The sequence below is a fragment of the Prionailurus bengalensis genome, chromosome A1, assembly GCF_016509475.1.
Source record: "Prionailurus bengalensis isolate Pbe53 chromosome A1, Fcat_Pben_1.1_paternal_pri, whole genome shotgun sequence".
In the NCBI taxonomy this organism is placed as follows: Eukaryota; Metazoa; Chordata; class Mammalia; order Carnivora; family Felidae; genus Prionailurus; species Prionailurus bengalensis.
Genome location: NC_057343.1, coordinates 77,382,836 through 77,402,766, shown reverse-complemented (window position 1 = coordinate 77,402,766; position 19,931 = coordinate 77,382,836). Strand labels below are relative to the sequence as shown.

General features: G+C 48.5%; 1 long non-coding RNA gene across 3 annotated transcripts in view; it reads right to left on the bottom strand.

Annotated features, from left to right (window-relative positions):
* Nucleotides 1-19,931, bottom strand: part of LOC122484814 — a 222,102-nt gene that overhangs the window by 174,182 nt on the left and 27,989 nt on the right. For all 3 annotated transcript variants that reach the window (XR_006297723.1, XR_006297720.1, XR_006297722.1), the window contains exon 2: nucleotides 14,821-14,915. This is a non-coding gene — a long non-coding RNA (uncharacterized LOC122484814). The remainder of the gene's footprint in view (nucleotides 1-14,820; nucleotides 14,916-19,931) is intronic.

Here is a 19,931-nt window from a genome sequence, read left to right as displayed (position 1 = left end):
AGATGTACATGTCCACTGTTAAAGCCCTCAGTCCACATTACATGTTGGAGCAGCCCCAGCTGACTAGGAGAGCTCCCACGGAGTCATCTGATGATTCTGTCACACCTCCATCAAGGTCTGAGCCTCTCCCGCCCAGTCCTGCTTGCTCCCCTCTTTCCCTACATACATAACAGGTCTGCACTGCAGTCCGGAGGCTTCCCCGTCCAGCCTTGCACACTGGTACCCTCTAGGAACCTAACCACATTTCTCCCATCTCCTCATAAAACATGTCAGTGGCTCTCGGTGAGGATGATGATCAAAACCCTTAATGTGTGCCATGAAGCATGGCAGGGTCTGGCATGCCCTCCAGCCTCGTTGCCACCTATCGGCCCTGCGTCTCCCTCCCTGCCCATCTCTGCCTGGGAGTTACATGCACCACAGGGCATTTGCACGTGCGCTCCCTTTCCTGGAATCCCGTTTCCCGGCTCTCCTTTGCCAAGGTAAACTTGACTCTTCCTTCAGAGCTCCGCTGTAATTAACCTCCACTGGAAACCTACCCTGACTCCCTGATGGGGCAAGTTCTCCTATTATTCATTCTTAGGGAGCCGTGAACCTCTTCTTTGGAACACCTCGTTGTTATCGTTCCATTTATCACTACAGTGGATTCTATTCATATCTGTCTCCCCCACTAAACCGGAAGTGAGCTTCACAAGGGCAACTTCTTGGTGTTGTTGTCGCCATTCTGCTCACTGTTATCTCCGACATCAATTCCTGCCAAAAGTCAGACTTTCAAAAAGCGTTTGTTGAATGAATGAATGAATGAATGAATACACCTTGTATGATAAACAGGAAGGAAAAAGCTGAGTTCCCCCCACGCCACATTCTGTGATTAAAGGTGAGAAAATGTTGCTGGTTTTCTTTCTATGCTTTTGTTTTCTTAGTTTTTTAAAAATATTTATTTTTGAGAGCGAGAAAGAGAGAGAGAGAGAGAGAGAGAGCGCGAGCAGGGTAGGGGCAAAGAGAGGGAGACACAGAATCGAAAGCAGGCTCCAGGCTCCGAGCTGTCAGCACAGAGCCCAATGCGGGGCTCGAACCCATGAACCATGGGATCATGACCTGAGCTTGGACACCCAACCAAGTGAGCCAACCAGGTACCCCTTCAATGTTTGTTTTTGAGAAGAGTGAACAGGGGAGGGGCAGAGAGAGAAGGAGACATAGCATCTGAAGCAGGCTCCAGGCTCTGAGCTGTCATCACAGAGCCTGATGCGGGGCTCAAACTCACAAACCATGAGATCATGACCCGAGCCGAAGCCCGACGTTTAACCGACCAAGCCACCCAGGCGCCCCACTTTCTTTGCTTTTTGCAAGTCTCATTCCCCATTCCTCTTCCTGCAATCAGCGAATCCAACTAAAATATATGAGAGCTGAGCTCTGAGAGACAGCCCTAAACATCTAAGCCAGGACACGATGGCAAAGAGCATATGTTGGGGTGGATTGGAGCCATGTGGCATGGAGCCGTGGAGAGATTCTTCATGGTTTTTAATTGAATTGGGAGCTGCAGGCCCTTGCCGTAAGGCCCTTCCCCGACCCCCCAAAGTAAAAATGCTTTTTTAAACCTCTAGAAAACTTCCATGTTTAAACCAACTCTCAATTTTAACTCCGTCCTACTGCAAAGTTCAAAAGTTGGAAGTTCTTGCTTAACGCCTAACTCCGTTCCCTCACGGGCTGGGCATTTCCTGCCAGTATGGTGGCAAAACGGGCCAGCCATGGAGTCCAACCTCCACTCCCCAGCGCAGCCGTGTTGAAGCCCTAAGTCCTCAAGGAAGCATTAGCAATTCTGAAAGAACAAACAACTTCGGCAGGAATGCGTTTCCACCTTCTGTCTCAGCCATGCCTCAGAGAAGCCAAGATAGGGTGGCGCAGACAGCCCGTAACCCGCCCACATTGCCAGCCTACGAGAAGTGTGCGATGCAAAGAAAAGGATGAAGCTCCAACGATCGTCATGGCTCCATGCTCCTAAGGGCAAACTCCATGCCGGGAAAGACTTTCACCCGTGTTATTCATTGCCTGAAACCATTCCCGCCGCAGGACTCAGTAAATATTCCTTGAGTGGCGAGTGAGCAAACGGACCGAAAACTTAGTAAGTTCCAGATAGCTTTCTAAGTACTTGACACGCAGCAGCTCATTCTATCTCGATGAGGTGGTGACTCTCGCTATGCCGTTCAGATGAAGAAACTATAGACAGAGATTGGATCACGTGTCCCAGGCCACCAAGCTGGACAGTCACTTTTCGGGATGGGCTGAACCCCCGACTTGGCCAGACCACGAAGCCAGTGTCCCACCATGGCTCTGCGCGCCCACGCTTTCAAGGGCAAACTATGGTTTCAAGCCTACATTTCTGGGCCAATGTTGCCACTCGACTCTGTATGTCTCCCTAGATTTCTAGGCTCAGGGTATATACGCCTGGCATGCCCCCACTATCACCCCAGTTAAAAGAGAGTTTGCCTACTCATGCATTTTCTACACTAAGCTGAGTCACCCATCCATGAAGAGTATCTATGAAGTACAGCAAGTAGTTGGCAGGACCAACGAGTTCTCGAGACTGGAGGAGAAGAGGTGGGGCTTTGTTCACGTATAACTCACCCATATAGTGGCTTAATTAGCCTGTGACCGTGAAATGAGACCACGGTCTTTTCTAACACCCAAGAAATGATGGCTGAGCCTCCCGGCCTACATGTCCCGCCTTGGGTATGGCTTCTCCTTCCTGACCTCTCCCTGCAGACATGCTGCTGAGTTTTCTCTTCTGGATACTGCAGGTCCTAAAAATGAATGCCCCTGCTACCCTACACCATCCTGAAGAAGGGATTCAGTTTGCTGATCACTGTTTCCCGCCCCCCCCCCCCCCCCCCGCATGATGGCAGCAACTGTGACCTGCTGCTGGAGCGTCTGGAAGGCTGACGGCCAGTAGAAAGACGTCACAGTATTGCGGGAAGGGGCGCGGTCCGATCCGAACCAGACCGCGGCCTCCCCACCCAGCCTCCCCCACCCAGGGCGCCCACCTGGGGAGGCCACAACTATCCCCCTCAGTGGGAATCGTGGTGGCCCCCACCCTCTGCCTCCAGACCGAACTTCCTCCTGGTCCCCGAGAGGTGGTCTCCCAGCCCCTGGCTCATCTCAAGGAGAGTAGCCACAGCTATTTCCTTCAGGGTGTATCCCACGTCCCACCCTCCAGTGTCTAACACAGAAAGCCTGACCCAAACAATGACAATAATTCACAGAGCAATACCCCAAGTCTGGCTTATTCAGTTTTAAGTAACACCATGTGTGGGAATGTGCGGGCCCAATTCCAGGAACGCGGTGCTGAGCCCCATCTCTCTGCCTTCCACGCCCCCCTCCCCCCCGACCCCCATTCAAGAGAAGAAAATATCAGGCGTGCTTGTCCTTCATGCCATGGTCTGGTCTTCCAACCTGCCACACCCTCGAAAAACAAGCAACAATTTTTGGCCATGGCGCACTTGAACTCCCCACTCAGGGGTGAAAGAACATTGCACGTGATTCAGCAAGAGCAGCACCTTGGTTAAGACCACACAATGCCCAACGAAAGGCCGATGGCCCAGCGGGACACATCTAGCTGCACATTACGCTGCGGTCCTCAGGGCTGAGGCAGAAAGCGTCCATTTGCCCTTCTGGACCCACAGCCTAACCCCACCCCCACCTTGCTCCCCGCCAGGAGAGGCTAGCCTGTGTGCGGTGCAGGGGGCTCCTCTATCCTCTGAAGTCCTGTCAGGCTTGGCCAGGGAGGGGCCCTCCCCTCCCAGTGGGGTCTCCCGGAGCCCCTGTGTCTCTGCATCCTCCACAGGTGGTCCTCGCTACGTGATCGCCCCCCCCCGCCCCCCCGCCATGGCCCAGGGGTGGTGACAGTTGTGTCACTTGGGCTGGTTACTGCGCTGCTCGTTGGGGCTTTCCAACAGCATGCCCACATCTCTGAAAACAGCTTCTTATTCACCCTCCCCGAATCCTCCTAATTGGAAACGCCAGCGGTTTCCTGGCGGGACGCTGACTGGCACGAGGGCTTCTCCCAGACGACAGAGCTGCGTGGCCGCAAGGGCCACCCCACGCCAGCCCAGGGCCGAGCAAAGCCTGGGTGTCCTGTGAATTCCCTCGAGGCAGTGCCCCGCGTCCGGATCTGTTCTCTTCTCTTGTCTCCACCCAACACTCTCTCCGCCACACCAGAGCCAGACTTTTGTTCCCAAACATAATCAAGAAAAGTGTCTGGAAGTGAACAATACAAGGCTTGGCACCTATAGGCCAAATACATTACTGTACTTGTTTTCGTATGATCTGGAAAAGAGGCAACATGAGAAGAAGAATTTTAGGAGAAGCTGGATGCATTCAGAACTTGCTTGGGAGTCTGTTTTACAGGGAACATTGGCTACAGGCGTATTTTTTCCCCATTATAACCGCTTCCTTTTTACATACTATTAAGCATTTAACCCTAGATTGAGGCTCTGCTACATTCTTTAATTTTAATATTTCTCAAGCGACTTGAAAGCGTCCCCTCAGAGCAATGTAAAAAGGGTCCACAGAAAACTGCAACTACAGTACTCTTAACCAAGAGATGGTAATTCTGTTTGTCTTACGAGGTTCCCTTTCGGGATCGGGGAGCTCCGTGCTGTATTGGGGAAACAGTCAAGAGAAGCAGATGGAAACCGGGAGAAGTTTGGCGGCGGGTGGGGAAGGGAGGGGTCGGAGCTGCTTGCGTCCTCTTAGGAGGGCAGAGACGGTACCCACATCACTGGACGGATGTGAGGAGTGAGTTAAGATAAGAAACGTGCCTGAATCTGGCACAAAGACACACACAAGAGAGGCATGCTGTCGTTTATTAGCGTCACATCGGAGAGCGTGAATTTCAGTTACCAACTCTTTATTGTTCCTGTTCCACAAAATGCCTGTGATTCCCTAACAGACATTTGCTGGTACTTGGTCTCTGAATGAACCGGTTAGAATTAAGCGCCCTAGGGGCCCTTGGGTGGCACAGTCGGTTTAAGCATCCAACTCTTTATTATTTTTTTTTATTATTATTATTATTGTTATTGTTATTATCATTTTTTTTAATATATGAAATTTATTGTCAAATTGGTTTCCATACAACACCCAGTGCTCACCCCAAAAGGTGCCCTCGATCTCAGCTCAGGTCCTGATCTGACGGTTTGTGAGTTTGAGCCCCAAATGGGGGTCATGGCGCAGAGCCTGCTTGGGATTCTGTCTCTCCTTCTGTCTGCCCCTGCCCTGCTTGTTCTCTTTCTTCCCCCCCCCTCCACCTGCCCACCCTCTCTCTCTGTCTCGAAATAAATAAATTAATGTTTTTAAACTTAAAAAAAAAAAAGAAGAAGAAAGCGCCTTTTGTGAACATCAGTAGGACATCAGTGGCCAGTGGCAGGGCACCTGGGCAGGGTTTCCAGTCCATTCTGCAGCAAGCACCATGTCTAACCAAGGATGGAAATGTCCTGGGTAAAAACAGAATGACCGAGAAGAGACCCTAAACTGCAAATGGGAAAGACAGATGAGGAACGGAGGCCAATAACCCAAAGAAAAGGAAATCACCAGGCGCCTTCAATGGTAATAATAACGAGAATCTGTTATTCAGTAGCTACTCTATGTCAGGAGCTGTACCAGGTGCTTGTACACATGTTCTCAAACCTTCACCACCACCCTGTAAGTCAGGTTTTAGAATTGCAGTTGTGCATCAGCGGGGACTGAGGGTCAGAGAGAATAGGACCCTGCCTGCCCAAGAATCCTTCTCATTCTGCCCCTTGCCTCCCTTCTGAGAGCTGAACTGCTGTCAAAGAAAGGAAAACAGGCCTGTTTCTCTCTGGGTCTGAGGCATGGGACCGGGAACAATGGGTGGAAACGACAGGAAGACAGATTTCAGATCGATAGCAGGAAGAACTCTGTTACACTGGGGTTATTTCACTAGCGGAAGGCGTTGCCTGCTTTTGGAGACTAATTTCCCATCGCTGGAGAGATGTGAGCATTGTTGGGAAGGGGGAATTCGGAGAGGAGAATCGAGTAGCCAAAGTACATCTGCATCAAGTGAGTTTGAGATTTCTTTCCACCCTCCTAAAATCTGTTCAGTCTGTGAAACAACCATTCCCCAAATTCGGAGCAGAGAGGGATGGCTTTGCTTTCCCCTTCACGGTCTCCTTTAATGGCTGATCAAAAAAGCTGTGTCGTATTCAAGTGCCCTAGAGAAGAGCTTCCCACAGCTACCTCCAGCCCGTCCCACCAGCTGACGGTGTGGAGGTCGGGAGATTGAAATGAGCACTGAGCACTGAAACCAATCCTGGCATCTTCTCCTGTGTTGGGGACCCCAGCTGGGAATCGAGCCCTCCCCCCTCAAGAGTAGGACCCCGTTCCAGATGCCTTACTCCTTATGGCCATGCATCGGGCGGGGGGCGGGGGGGGGGAAGGGTAGTCATTCGATATCTCGCAAAGCCTTAGCAGAATAATATGAAACACAAAATATAAAATAATACAACTTTCTTGCAAACAAAGCTTTAAAAGGAAAGCCAGCAAATGTGTTTTAGACATCTCACAAAGTTCACATTGTATTGCAAAATTATTTTTAATGAAGCAGTTATTATGCTACAAGAATGCTATAAAACATCTGAAACCCGAAATTTCCTATTTTTATCACCTCCTGTAAATTTTTTCAAAAAAGCCAAAATGATTTGTTTCAAAATGTGTACAGGAATAATTGGATTGAGAGTTTTCATGCCAACTTTCCATTTGGAATGAAATCTAGAGACTGTTACTTCATAAACCACTGAAAGTATGAGCACAAAATGAAAAGGGTAAAATATTATGGAATCTCAGTGTAATCAAACGTAACACACCCTGGAAGGACCCACTGATTTACCGTCTCCCAGTGTGTGGCTCAACACAGAGAACTCTTTTATATAACAAAGTGTTCACCAAAAAAATTGGTTTTACCTGAATGCCCTAATTACTTCTGGAAGGGGAAATGCCACATACGTGAATTTCTGTATGTGGACACATAACGCAAAATGCCAGTCGTATACCATATTAAGCACAATGTTATTCTGGATCGTTCACAAAGATCATACACCGGCTCCCTTAGTTTCCTCTTTGCGACGCAAATCTTAGTTATTCTTTGTTTCGAACTTTGACAAAAATCTAATCCTGGGGCGCTAAGCAGAGGCACTGGAGCACACCTACGAAGTCTGAGGAGTTTATTTCAGACGGTGATTTGCTCTAACAGTCCTGCTAAACGACCAGAAACTAACCATCCGCCCAAAGGGGCAAATATACGGGAAGATGTTACTTATACCGTGATTTCAGATTTCGTTTCCAATTCACGTCTTCCTTAAAGCCATTCTTGAAAACTGGTCCCTGAAGGAACAGAAAAACCCTCCTCGGCGGCACATCAGGGTTCTGTTTTCGGTGAACGATCCACTGAGAACACTGATCTCTGTCAGCGTATCCAGCTCATGCTCCTCATGAACAGCTTCCAGAATTAAGTGTCTACCAGCTGGCTCCGTGAGCAAAAAGCGTCTACAGCTCAAAGACATAAAACTGACCTGCCCCCCCTGGTCCGGACTTACAGTCTTTCCAAAGATATCATTGATCTCCTCATCCATTCCGAATGGACGAAATCTTAGAAGGACCGGTAATCAGAATCGAAAGAGCTAGAGTCTCATTTCATAGGTTTACTTAAGTTGTTTGTAAAGAACAGAGGAGCTGGAATCATTTTTTCCAGAGAACCAACATCCCTGGGCACCAACCCAATGTTTACTTTTACTATGTGACAATGGAGCACATTTTCAGAAATACGGTAGGGGATGTTGCATCATCGAAGCAACACGGGTCTTATTTGGGCCTTGCAGATGTCAGTAGTTAAATCTCCCTAGCTTTCGCTGGTTGATCTGGAATTAGATCTCCTACCCTTGGTAACCATCTAACCACTCGGCTTTATGCTAACAGATAAAATCACAGTTGGGGGCAAAAAAAAAAAAAAAAAAGCATAAAAAAATCACTATAACTAGAGTGAGTTTGAGCTTTTTTTAATTGTTGTTTTAATTCCATGGATTGCCTGCATGTGCAAAGGAAGTTTGGGTTTCGGCGTTAGAATGTTTTTTTTTTTCTCCATCTTTCATCGGCCCCACCAGAATAATACGCTACATACTGAAATACAGTCAAGGCCACAAACTATGAGTTCTCCCAGCTTCTGCTGCTGTCAAATTTTTAAAATGATCATTTTTGAAACACTTAACCCACCGTGAAAAGACTAGCTTAAATAAATCTTATTGTGGGGGCACCTGGGTAGCTCAGTCTCTTAAGCGTCCAACTTCGGCTCAGGTCATGATCTCACAGTTTGTGGGTTTGAGCCCTGCATCGGGCTCTGTGCTGACATCTCAGAGCCTGGAGCCTGCTTGGGATTCTGTGTCTCCCTCTCTCTCTGCTCCTCCCTCATTCATGCTCTGCCTCTCTCTATCTCTCAAAAATAAATAGAAGTTAAAAAAATAAAAAGAAATCTTATTGTCTTTGTTTTCCATAAAGCAATTAATGAAATTGGTGCCCATCGGTGAGGGGGACCATGCAAACCCATAGAAATTGAGGCCAGCCAGATTCCAACTCATTGGTATAGAATCCGCTTAGACTCCTGAAGGATAAGATTGAATTGTGTGCTAAATTAAGTGTCAGTCCGGAACCATCTTCTTTCAGACCTAACAGCACTCATAGCCAGCGTCGCCTAAAAGATCTTGGTAAGATCCACTGCAACCTACTTGAGGCATCTGGCTTCATGTCCCGCAGTCACAAAAGCTCATGCTTGGGTGTGGCCACACGCCCCTGCAATGGGAGACCCACTGCGTGCTGGGGCGCAAGAGTGCTGGCCAGATTGAGGGCTGGAATCTGCCCTCTTGCCCACCGGCTAAGTGACTCTAATGAGCAAGTCCCTTAACTTCTCTGTGTCTCAGTTTATCTGAGCCACGAGTAGTATAAGAGCGCCCACCTCACCATGCTGTTTGGAGGGCTGAGGAGTTCACAGGGAGCTAAAATAAGAAACGAAGGTCTTTCTTTCAGCTCCTGAGCCACACCAATGGCATTTGGGGGAGAGAAATTTTCTTAAGGACTCATGAAATACCAACTTTCCGAAGCTGTGCCCAGGGGGAGCTGGAGGTAAAGCTATTCACACTCTTGTTCTGCCTCCTAGAAGGTGCCCCCACGCTCAGCCCTGACTTGTCATTCTGTCTTTTAGGGTCCCGTGGTGTGAGCATTGACCCAGCTCCTTATGGTACCGTTTTCCCATCACTTTCCAGGGGCTCGGAGTCCGTCTGTCTGTCAGAGGTTTAACCATGCAAAGGAGAAGAAGCTGATAGTTAATTGACTTTAAGGACATCTGCCCATCAATATGCACATTTGATTTTAGTCCCAGGTGATTCTATCATTTCGTGCTGAGTGACACGGGGTAAAATTTTCGGGCATAGCAGGGTCTTCCTAGCCTTTTTTAGATCGTGTGGCTCACCCTGTCTTTCTTAAGACTTTTGTCAGCCTCAGATATACAGACATAAGGTCTAGTGTTACCCAGTTTTTTCAGTAAAGCATGGTAAGTCCACTCAAAGGGCAATCAATATGACCAAGGTCAATCCTACAGGATCTATTTCGTTTAACAATGCAATTCAGATATAAATATTCACATTAAACCTTTTTACTTTTCATCGATCATACTTTTATACATTTTTAATTTACTTATTTTTTTTAAATTTTACTCAAATCCAAGTTAGTTAACATACAGTGTAATATTGGTTTCAGGAGTAGAATTCAGTGATTGGTCACTTACAGATGAACACCCAGTGCTCATCCCAACAAGTCCCCTCCCTGATGCCCATCCCCCACCCACCTCCCCTCCAGCAACCCTCAGTCGGTTCTCGGGGCGCTTGGGTGGCTCAGTAGGTGAAACATCCGGCTTCGGCTTCGGTTCAGGTCATGATCTCAGCGTTCATGAATTGGGGGGCGGCAGGGCTCTGTGCTGGCAGCTCAGAGCCTGGAACCTGCTCCAGATTCTGTGTCTCCCTCTGTCCCTCCCCGCTCATACTTTCTTTCTCTCCCTCAAAAGTAAATGCAAACATTTTTATAAAATTTTTAAAAAGAGTCTCTATACTTTATGTATAATAAGAGAAAAATACCTAAGGCTTTATGGTACATGTTATGAAGTCTGATATATAGAGTTGTAAGTTTTTGCGGGTGTATTGAAATCCCATAAGGAAGGACAGACATCTCACTATTCGCGATGGGGCTGTCTGTTGTGGTTAAAAATGACAGATGAACCTCCTCTGGGTGATGCATGCTTGTTTCTGCTTTGGGGTCTCTGCCCTCTGCACCCGCAGCGCAGGTAAGCCGGCTGCAGCGAGTGACTTCCCGGACCCGCCGCTAGGGGGAGGCGGAGCCGATCAGTGACGAGAGACTGCGGGAGGGAGAAGGCAGGGAGGGAGAAGGGGCCTTGCAGGAAAGGTGAGGGAGAAATAACGCAGGAACAAAAGGGGAAAGAGGAGGCTGGAGGAAAAGACGCGCTCTGGCTGGACATCGGGGGTATTTAGAGAATCAGTCACCAATGTCTGCAGACGAGTGACTAGGGGCCCTGATAAACTAGCAAAGATAGGCACCTGCCCAGGCAGGATTGCCAGAAGCTTCCCTTTCTGAGGGAAGGGGAAATTCTGCTCCCTTCTGCATAGGCGCCCACCAGCCCTGAGTGCAGGGAAATGAAGGCACGGTTCCTGGTGAGAACTGGGGTCATCCAGGCATCATGAGCCATGACACGGGGCCCACTGATAACATGCTTGGTTGCATTCTGGTTCCATTTAGTTTTCACGCTCCTAGCATAACCCCAGTGATGCAGATTAGAGAGGGGTGCTGGGCTAGGAGGGGCCAATGCTAAATACAAGGCGACAAAACCACTCCCTGGTGACAACAGGGGTCAGTAGAAACGAGCATGGCATCTCCCTGTTTGAAAAAGAATCTCTCCTCCCAAAAGCCACGTCCCATTCAGCATTTCCCAAAAAGAATGGCCAAAGTCACCACTGAAATGGATTGTTAATTGTCTGGGTTCAGTCACTGATAAGAATAAACCTGCTGAGGCAGCTGGCTTTTGTTGCTTCGGCTCATAAGCAATATTGTTCCGGCACCAGGGATCCCGGGAGGGTGAGGGAAGGAAGAGAAGAGGGGGAAGGGGGGACACAGGACACACAGCCTCACCCTCCAGGAAAAGCCTCCCACAGGAATGCTGGAACCCAGGGAACCAGAAGAACCCCTATCGGATCCTCACTAGGGGCTGGGGACTCGTCCCCACAGCATTCTTCCGTGCCAAGCCAGAGTCTGAACCACACGCAGAGGACAATGGGAAGCCGGTGGTGGTATTCAGTGGGGCGGTGGATATTACTACACGGCAGCCATGTCAGCACTCCATTATACTCTGCTAATCCTTGCCACAGCAATGATCACTCACTAATATTTATTTTTACCTATTCGCTTCCCCATTTCTTCATGGTTACTGCCTGTCTCTCCCCCACTAAAATGTCAAGTTCCATGGCAGCGGGGACTTTATCTGTTTCGGTCACCACGCTACGTCTGGAAAATAATCGAGGCAGGGGCACTGCAAGTGCTCAGTAAGTGTTCCCGCGAGAATAAAGATCTGTACTTGAGAAAAGCATCCTCGGCAGCAGTGACGATGATGGACCGTGTTCCGGACGTGGAAGGAGAGAGAAAAATGGGATACTGAGACAAAAAGTAGGAAACCCACAGGAAGGTGGCCCATGTGCACTCCCAGACGGGCTGTCATAACAGAGCAGGGAGACGGGAGGACAGAAGCCCGAGTCTGTAGCATGCGGGGCTGGGCAGGCAGTTAAGGCACAGTATGGATGTAGGGCTTGGGACCAAGAGGAGTTCAGGAAGAGAGGCTGGTGGCCCCAGTGTAGACTCTAAAATCGAACTGGAGAGCTGGATCATCCACCTGCGGACTGGAAATGAAGACCCAGCCGTGGTGGGCAGTGAAGCCTGGACACTGGCTGGCTCTCTGGAGGAGCACGATGGTCACTGGTGTTGACTGGTGATGAACTGGGGTGGATGAGAGGAGGGCAGCATGCACTGGCAGGTGTAACACTCAGGCTTTTGAAAGACTCAGGAGAACAATGTAACCAGTGGCTTTTGCTGAGTCACTGACCTGCTAGAGAACACCCCTGTGAGGCCCGGGAGGCTGTGAATCACCACAGGAAGCAAGGCGTGAAAGTTAGAGAGCCTTGAGGGTAGAATCTGAAGAGATCCTTATCTCCTATAGCTGGAGCAGGACCTGATTATGAGGACAGCAATGCTCCAAATAATCTGAATGCTCAGTCCTGGTGGATCTGCTAATCAGTGCCATGGGCCTTGCTGGGATGAGTGGGACCCTACAATTTGAATGGAGACATCAGAGTTAATGCTGATGGCTAAACCTGGAAACCCCATGCAGAGCCGTGCGGGAGGCAGGGTGGGGGTGGTGGTGGGGGGGGTGGGATCCAGATGGCTCCGTCCTCCCCGTCCTCCCTGTTGAGGCTGCACTCATCCCTTGTTGGAACATGAGGCAGAGAGGTCTCCACACTGCAAGACAACACAGGATCTACCCCCCCTCCCCCCTCCCACGGGACCGATACCTGGAGTTGGGGGCAGACAACACAGGGTAGGACACACTGGGGGAGGAGAGGGACTAAGCCCCAAGGGTCCAGCCCACGTGGACCAGCCAAGCTGGAGACTGTTTACGGGGCTGGATCTTGAGGGTGATGCATCAAAAGGGGCGGGAGAAGAGGTTGGATGGGGAGAGTTGGTTTATACAGGAGCTGTGTACTGCAACATGTGGCTGGCCACCCTGGCAAGGACCCCAGGAAATGGCTGCGTCATGCTGATGGGATGACTCCTGGAGCTTTGGAGAAAATTATGGTCCACACTAAGTAAGGCTGAAATGCCAGAACTGTTGGCACTGGGGGTGGAAGAAGTGATGAAATATATCTCAATCCCTGAGCCAGTCTTCTGACCCAGAACCCGCTAATTAATGGGAGGTCAGGTCCTCAGGAGTCCCCGTGGCAAGTAAATACAGTAATGATTCCCATCATCCTTTGCCAAGGAGCTCTACAGAAAGCATGTACTGGAAAAGTGGGATATTCAAGAACAGAAGCGTCTGGGCACTTTACATGCTTTTATTCATTTATTTTTAAAGTTCATTTATTTATTTTGAGAGAGAGAGAGAGAGAGAGAGAGAGAGAGAGAGAATCCCAAGCAGGCTCTGCACCGCCAGTGCAGAACCCGTTGCAGAGCTCTAACTCACGAACCTCGAGATCATGACCTGAGCCAAAACCAAAAACCAGACGCCAAACTGAGCCACCCAGGTGCCCCACGCCTGGGCACTTTAATCTCATCATGCCCTAAATCCGTCAGGCAAGAAGACTGAGGATGTGCGATCATCCTGGCACAGGGATTGAGCCTTGCCCCTGATCATAAAGAGGCAGTGCCCTGCTTTGACACAGGGGGGCGCTACGAAGAATAAATTTGGTGCCCGCGTAATCCACTGGGTGGCTCTCAGTGCTCTCATGACCAATATACTAAAGGTATTAAAGGTAAGTATACCTTTAGTATACTAAACCACAGCCTAAGAAGGGGGCCGTGAGCAAGGGCGTGACCCTCTCGGAAATGCAGGTCACTTCACCAGGCAAGCTACCTGTCCGGGCAGAGGTGCGGGTTGACGGGGAGCCCAGCCGGAACCGGTAACAGAGGAGGAGACAATGACTGGCACTCGCAATTTCGAGATCTGCAGAGTCTGTGTGTGATCCCGCTGCGGACTGAAAGTCTGTGTCCCCCAAATTCACATGTTGAAACCTACCCTTCAGTGTGATGGTGTTAGGACGTGAGGCCTTTGAGGGGTGATTGGGTTGCGAGGGTGGCACCTTGCTGAATAGGATTAGTGCCTTCTAAGAGAGACCTCACCGAGCTCCCTCGCCCCTCCCACCACGGGGGCACAGCGAGAAATCGGCCACGTCCCTGAACCAGACATCCGCTGGAGCCTTGGTCTCGGACTCCCAGCCTCCAGAACTGTGAGAAATAGAATTCTGCTGTGCATTAGGCCCCCAGTCTATGGGATTGGGCTGTAGCAGTCTGAATGGACAAAGACACGTCCTACCAACCTCCCTCTTACGACTTCTAAGAAAAGGGGCCAGGCAAAGTCTTGAGGAGGCTGTGCCCAGAACTAGTCCCTGAAGGTAATGCATACACTAGCACGAGGAGTAGACTGTCATGGGCGCTGTGAGCCATATAGTCACCCTACGTCCGCTGAAGAGGGCGTCGCCCAAGTGCATGTTTCCCTGGACCCCCGCCCCCAGAACAGCCCTGACTCCATGACGTCCAGGAGTGCAGAGAAATAATCAAGACCCACGTCCCTGCCCCAAGGTGAGACAACTCCAGCAAGCCATCCAAGGACAGAGCTCCCCATAAGATCAGAGACTAAGAAGGGGTGGCTAGAAAGAAAAGAGAAATAAACAAGTAGTATCCCAGAAACAAGAGAAGTTGCTACAAGGAGTGTGTGCAAGTCTCTGGGATTTTACTTAACATAACCTAGTGAGAGGGGCAGAAAGGGAGAGTGGAGACAGGTAAACAGGAATTACAGGATTTATATTTCCTCTGCATTATAGATACTTGAAATATGCTACGATAAAAAGTTAAAAAACAGAAAGGGAGTGAATATGAGTAAATATCAATACCATTTAGGTGGCAAATACAGAAAAGCAGGAAACCAAGACTTACCTTTCCCTCCTCGCTCTGTGGCACTGTGCTAGGCACCGGGAATACAGCGGTGAGCAAAACAGGTGAAAATTCTTGTCCCTTATGGACATTAGATTCTAGTGGGGGGAGACAGACAACCAACAAGATAATTAGGACTGGGAAAGTGTTTTTGTGCACCTGTGTGTTCACCCTGCCTTTCCTTCCCTCCCATAAGGGTACAGGATGTAGCCTTGGGGACACATAACTGGCTCAGGGATAAAGGCAGCACAATAAAAATAGTCTATGAAAGTACTGGGACCACAGACTGCATATACAACTTCTTCCTGGACCGTGCTGTGAGGCACCCTCCAACTAACCGTAAAGTAGAAATATAGTGTCCTCCTCCTCCAGGCTAGCAGGAGTTATTGCATGGAAAGAACCATCTATAGGTAGCCCAGAGTCACTGTGCATTCCCCTGGGTTGATTTTTACTGGGCTCCAAAAGGTGCAAAATGACTCTGGCAGCCCCACAGCCTACAACCTCTCATTCAAGTGGCCCGGGAAGACCAGAGTCTCCTTCTGAAGACGATAAGCTAAAACTCCCTTAGGCGTCATAGGCTCCAAGTGACTCAGGTACCCTAAAGCAACCATTGTCATCAGAGAATACAATGCACTGATTGACTTCGGTAAGTCTTCTCCTTTCCTGAGCTGAGGGGGGGAGTCTTGCTCAAGGACTCATCACATGTAACGCATGGCAGGGCTTGACGATGAATTTCAGAGACAGTAACAGAGCAGTGATTTCCAGAGTGGAATATTTGTGGGAGTATTTTCTGATTTCTACAACTATTAAAGGGGAGCTACTGGCATTTAGTAGACAGGAGGCAGGGATGCCGGATACCCAGTTTGCAAACGGAAGGTAGGTCTGAGTCCTGCACAATTTCCAAACATCTCATCCAGAATTCAGCCCGAAGTCATGCTCTACGAGATGGGCTGCAAAAAGGAGATTTGTTTTTCTGTGATACTGTTACCACCCCTGACCCATATATAAAGAAATTATTTTGTCCCTATACTTACAAATAATAAAGCTGAGCTTACTTGTAAGATTACACACTTCCTCATTTTTTCACTTCAAGAGTGTCAGTCTCTAACGTGCCTTGACATGTTATCAACGTATCCATTTCAATTAAGGGTATTTCCCTCATCGTCTTATTTTATACCCTTTGGGAAAAAAGACCACAGACTACGACACCCCTCCAAGACTTCTTCCCCACCCACCCGTCATCACAAAAAGGAGGGGTTTCACACAAACAGGAAAGATGGGACATCCTGACCCTAGAAGATAGGAGAAAATGCAGCTGTAGTCAAAAGTTAGTACACGCTTAAGGGGGGGAAAAGGCATTTTATAGAGTATTAGAAATACGCATTTTTGAAAGGTTACAGTGTCTGTTCAGGAAACCATTTAGGTTCTACAAACAAATCACAACAGTGCTTATCTAGGGAAGCAAAACACAAGGATCTCATTGTTAGTTTTTTAACTTAGAATATGTGGTATGAAGGTCGCTTGACTATGAAAGGGCTGATTTTTTTTTAATGTTTATTTTTGACAGAAAGAGAGAGAAACAGAACATGAGAGGGGGAGGGGCAGAGAGAGAGGGAGACACAGAATGGGAAGCAGGCACCAGGCTCCGAGCTGTCAGCACAGAGCCCGACGTGGGGCTCGAACCTCAAGATCATGACCTGAGCCGAAGTCTGATGCTCAACCGACTGAACCACCCAGGCGCCCCAGGGCTGATTTTTTTTTTTTTTTAATCAACATTGGAGTAGCTCTTGTTTGCCTAAAACTAGTTTCCAATCTGACTTTGGTCTTTAATCAGTGTCCCCTTGGATCTCTGCTCTTTCCCATTCCTGAACTTTCTGTTCAGAATGACTTCTGATCTTACATCTCTGAAATCCAAAGGCTTCCCTGAGAGCAGACGCAAGCGTCTTACTAGGTCACTGTAAGACTGTTAGTATCCATGCTAAGGCATGACCTCAAAATTTGGTGGCTTGGAACACTAATATTTATTATCTCACTGCATGCCCGCGTCGGGTCCACGCCTGTGTGGCCGCATCACGTGATGGAAAGATTAGAACAAGAAGTGGCTGGCATCAAGGGCCATTAAGTCTCCTCCCAACCACGAAAGCCTTGTAAGAAGACATCTGTGCTAAACCCCTTCCGTATTCTCAAGGAGCTTATCTTTCAGAACAAGAGAAGATTTGTCTTTTTGGTTTCTGCCCCACTTCTGAAGAAGCAGAAACCAGCATCTATTCAAGGCTATAGATCTTAGGAAGTAGAAGACGAACCAAAATAAGGGCACTGTGAGGCAAATGGGTACAGCCCATCAGAGGGTTGAGTGAAATAATTCCTTCATTCAAAATATGTATTGAATGCCTTCCATGTGCCAGATCTGTGTTAATTACGGGGAACAGTGCTGGAGGCTACCTAAAATTTTAATAGTAAGATATCCTCATCTGAGTAAAACTAGGTCAGGGAGACGGAAGGACTTAGGCAGAACTTAACTAAAAATTTCAGACACGAGATAGACCAGCATCTTGGCCGAGGTTAATTACGATAGTAGGAGCATTTAATATTTGACACAGATGTGGAAAGCCTTCCCTGGACATCTGGGGACGAGGCACAGAGGAACTGTCTTGCACTGGGCTGCTGGAAGCAGAACCTGAGGGAGGATCCGGGTTCAAGAGGTGTACGTAGTGATCCTGAGACAAGGGGAGCACGGAAGTGGGACAGAGCAGGAGGAAGGTCAAGCGCCAATGTGGTTTCCTAGAGATGGGCTCTAGTATGGTCCCACCCGGAGGCTTGGAAGTGGAGCTTGCACACAGAGTTCGTCCTACTTTGAGGCAGGGACAGGCATTTATACCCCCGGGCCACTCATTCAGTCACTGGCCACGGTCCACACGGATTTAGCAACATGACTACCACTTTTGACCTTAATGACGGCAGGTCCAGTGGTGGTTGGAGTAGGGAGCAGAGGCCTAGTAAGCGTATTCAAGGGAGAACGGGAAGGGAAAAACCATAGGCAGTGGCCATGGACAACTCTCTTGAGAAGTACAACTGCAAACAGAAGAGAAGTGGAGTTGTGGCTGGGTAGGCACGTGGGCTCCGAGGGTCTGTTTTAAATGAGAAAAATCACATCATATTTTTATACTGATGGGGATGTTCTGATAGGGTGGGAAAATGATGATGCGGAGAGAAAGGGATTTGAGGGGGCAAAGGGAATAGAAGCCAGGGCACAGCTGGAGGGCGTGGTCCTGGTGTGGACAGTTCATCTGCAGAAACAGGGGGAAAGATGGACCATGAGGGAGTGAGCAGGTGTGGTGAGGGTGGCATGTGCATTTCCCCTCCTGGCTGCTTTTAGCACGGTCATGAGTGGATAGTGAGGTTGACAAGAGTCTGGGCAAGAGACAAAAGGTCCGAGGAGAGAACAGAGGGGAGACAGCTGCCCAGAGAGTGAGGTACACAGGGAAAATTCAGTCTCATAAATAACTTCCCTAAGGCAAATAGATTTTTAGTTGATTTGAGATTCCCTAGGGATACGGTCTGAAAATAATGACTTCTCATATTCTTTCTGTGTCATAGCATGAGCTTGATTTCTGTTTCGTCCTCATCCTCTGGCCAGAACTTCCAAAACGCAGACCTGTGTTGATTTTTGTCTCCTAGATATCTCTGGTTCTACTTCGTTCTCTTCATCTCGACTCCCGGCACCTTAGGACAAGCTGGCGTTCCTTGCCTGGACACTACAGTAGCCTCTTAATTAGTCTCCTGACCTCTCATCTGGGCTCCTTCCGCTCTATTCTCTCTTCCAAAAGCCAAAAGAGTTTCTCCATACACAGATCTGATCCTCTCACCATCGCTGTAAACCCTCCAGTGGTTGCCACTGCTTTTTGGCTACAGACCCTGAACAACCTGTAGCCGCCCATGTCTCTGCTTCATCTCGCACCTGCCCCTTCACTCTGTGAGCATGGGCCACGCAAGCCTCCTCTCGGCTTTGCTGGAGTAACCACATACTCTTCACTCCGAAACACTCTTATACCTTGCCACTTTGCTCCATCTATGCCTGTTACCATTTCCTGTAAAATATGAAAGAGAAGTAAGGAAAGAGAAATATATATATATTAATATACATACTAACATATATTAAATATATATACAAATATATACTAATACACACACACACACACACACACGCACACACACAGAGGAATATTTAGTACATATAAACCCCATAAAGAAAAAGACATCTATACCTGGCCATATTGTAGAAAAACTAAAGGGCATCAATGACAGAGAGAAAAACAGGTTAAAAAGAGAGGCACTGGAAGAAAACAGATTGTCCTTAATAAAAGATGCAAAACCCTAAAGTTAGGGTTTCAGATGGTTTCTCAACAGGAACCATGGAGGCCAGAGGACAATAGAATGGTACCGTCACAAAACGACCGTCGCCGTAAAATTGTAGACCAGCGAAAATACCTTTTAAGAACAAGGGCAAAGTAGAAATATTTTCAAGGACCGAGAAGTTGCCACTGACGGTCCACTCCTCCAGAAATGCATAAAGGCAGAAAAAAGCGATCCAGATGGAACATTTGAGAGGAAAGAAGAAATGAAGAGCAAAATGGTAGTAAATAAGCGATTAGAAGAACTGGTACCGTAAGACGACAGTCACGGTGCAGTGGGGAAGAGATGCAGTCTTCTGAGTCCTTGCACTTTCTAGCTGTACAATCAAGTTACTGATTAATTGTAGACCTTGACCATTTCAGCACGTAACGGAACTTGTAAAAGCCCAATCTTTGCATTGCAACTGGACCATTCGCCTCCTTTGTATTTGAGAAATCTCAGCTTAGTTGTAAAAGGCACAATTTTGAAACACTAAGAGAAATATGGAAGGTATTTATGACCCTGAGGTAAGCAACGATTTTTTTTTTTTCTTAAACAAGACACGAGGGGCGTCTGGGTGGTTCAGTCAGTTGAGCGTCTGACTTCGGCCCAGGTCATGATCTCACGGTTCATGGGTTGGAGCCCCACGTAGGGCTCTGTGCTGACAGCTCAGAGCCTGGAGCCCACTTTGGATTCTGCGTCTCCCTCTCTCTATGCCCCTC